We start from the raw sequence: 2,950 nt of genomic DNA, 5'->3' as shown, positions 1-2,950 counted from the left end.
GTATATTAATAGAACTATTGAGCTATGCATAAATTCTAAACAAAAGTGATAACTGCAACAATGTTGTGTAAGAAGTAGATACTGTACTTAATTAGACATTAAACTATGTAACAACCATGAAGGAAACATAGCTAGTTGAATTTCCCCACCTGAATAAAGAGCACTATACTGACATAGTAACTCACTCTAAAGAAAAGTCGTATAAGATTGGGAATAAAATATAATTTAATAAAACATTAATAAAACACCAATTAACACGACATAAACTACTTAAAGAATTTAAAGCACAAATAAAAGACACAGAGGTTCTTTTAATTTTATTTTCATCTTATTTTATATCACTTTAGTTCTAATCTTTAGCACCGTTCTATTAAGTTTTTAATTATCTTTCACACAATTTATTATAAGAATAAATAAAAGTTAAGTTTTAACTAAAAACCATCAAAGCCTTACATAAAATAGTCTCCAGAGTGCACCAACAATTCTCACTCTTTATTCTTTTTCCCTTTCTACTAGAAGTATACGTAAGTATACAGTGAAATAGGTAGCACCCAAGTGTCTCATACGGAATAACATATATACCAAAAAAAAATTCTTATTTTTTTATTATAAGAATAAAAATCAATATATGCCATTAAAAGGGGAATAAAAGAGACAAGGGAGCATTTTACTGGTAATTACAAGGTGTGAAATATATCACAAATTAATACAAATTCTGTGCGGAACCACCATAATCTTATTTCAAGAAAAAAATACTTACCTGTCGGTTGTGGCCAGCGGTAAATCATACGGATCCCTGTAAAACAACCGCTCTAACTACTAGGCCTAGAAAGGGAATAATAATAATAATAATAATAATAATAATAATAATAATAAAAAAACAAATGTGTCTTCCTTTCAAAATATTATACTAGTACATGTAAACACAGTACCCCACCATTAGTGAATATTATTTAATCCTCACTCATTGAAAGCTGAGCGTGCATCTCGTTAATGTATCGGTTATAGCGTCATAACAACACGGCAATTACACTACCGTAAAGTACTGTATGTGTACTGATTTGTGTCCCATTCAACGAGCTTCTGTGATATTATTTAAAAGATTGGTGTGTGCGAACATGCAACATGCAAATACACTGCGTGAGCATGATTGGCCCGCTTGTCAGGTGTATCCATCCACTTCTACAGTATGGTATTCAGTAGTATAAATGTCATCAGTGGAGCACTCGCCACCCAGCGGTTAAGCGGTGTATTGCATGCTGTTGATTCTCTTACATAGTAGAACGCCACGGTACGCCACAGTAAAGCCATCATGCAACTTTACATGGTGCGACTCAGAAGCTTGAATGCTGCACTATGAGTAACAAACTAGCTGGGCACTTTTTTTCGACACCTATTAATAGGCGAAACTTTTCCGCAGGTTCCATTGCATTGACTTTCCACACTGGCGAAAACTCTTCGGAATGAATACGGGGGAAACTTTTCACAAGGCTAAATGACGTCACTCACAATACTTTTCTGCAGAAACTGACTTTTTGCACCTAATTAAATACGGCCCTTATTCAGAGCTGATAAGATAATATGTCCGCCTTTGTATCTTTAGCAAAGTTGGGGTATAGTCTAGCTTGAAACAGTTGCTGTATTAATACAGTGTTGAAAGTTACTGCAGTAGCTAACAGGTGCGCGCACCTCCTACCTCATATTACAATGTCATTGTGGTCCTCAGTGTAGATTTAACACATGTGTATGCTGTTGTTGTGTAAAGCCCCCAGTTGTATGCCTTATCCTGGGTCTGTTGTCAGTACGTTCCTGCTGCCTTTGATGGAGGGTGGCAGCCAATGATTCAGGAACTCCGGCGGTGATCGTGCACACTGTCTCAATGCTGATTTGCAGCTTCTGGGGTCCATGTAGCAAAGGAGGGCGTGACCAACGCGTTTCACCCGATTGTCTCTGTGCGGGATTTGTCAGGGCTGTGGTGCTCTGTAGCCTGTGATGTGTCCTCTATGTAAGTGCAGATTGGGCTCCTCCTTCAGTGCCCATTCTAGTACAGGCTGGGATTTTCCTGCTGTACTCATTTCCTTCATTCTCCAAATCCTATTATTTTCATCTCATGAGTAATGTTTATTTCATTCAATGCATGAACACATGACAGGCAGATCTTTGTGCTATGGTAGCAGTAACATTGTTAATAATGCAAATTTAGACACAACCAGATTTGTATGTAGTGGCACAGTCATTAATACATATCGAGCAGATAATAGAGAATATGTTGTTATCAATAGATGTCAGGTTGGGATAGTAAAATATATATATATATATAAATAAAAATATAAATATAGTTAAGTTGGGACTTTTATTTTAGTAAGCAGGTGTATAGATGGAGATAATTGGTCAGTAGATTAGTTATTAATAAGGTATTCTAGTAAATGGTTAGCATCATTGGATGGTTAGACCTAAATTATTGATGGAGATCGGAGGGGATCCTTGGATTATTTTATATATTGATTATTTTGTTTTTGTGTTTTTGTTATATTTTATGCTGGATTATTAAATGATTTATTCTGTATTAGATTACAGTAGACCGGTTTTATTTAACCTTTCTTCTGAGTTGTCAAGTATTCTTCTCCTTGATGTTTCTTGCACCTTACCCCCATATGGAGAGAGAGAGCTGCTGTATACAGTGATGCTACTACATAACCAGAGATTCATGAGTGGTCTCCCTTCTCATTATTGGTTTGGCCCATCCCTACTTAGCTTCCAAGTTCGGAAGTGGTTGGGCGTGGCCAGGGTGGTATGTAAGTAGATATCACGATCAGTCTTACTCTCTCTCCTGAGGCTGTGTGCTGTTCTCATTCTTTCAATAATTCGGAGAATTCAAAACCGATGTTCAAACCCTTTGGTGTTAGGATTTTCAGCTTGAAAATTCATCTGATTTCTTCTTGTGGCATAG

The sequence above is a fragment of the Taudactylus pleione genome, unplaced genomic scaffold, assembly GCF_031769625.1.
Source record: "Taudactylus pleione unplaced genomic scaffold, aTauple2 ptg000099l, whole genome shotgun sequence".
NCBI classification, from domain to species: domain Eukaryota; kingdom Metazoa; phylum Chordata; class Amphibia; order Anura; family Myobatrachidae; genus Taudactylus; species Taudactylus pleione.
This window is presented reverse-complemented; position numbering follows the sequence as displayed.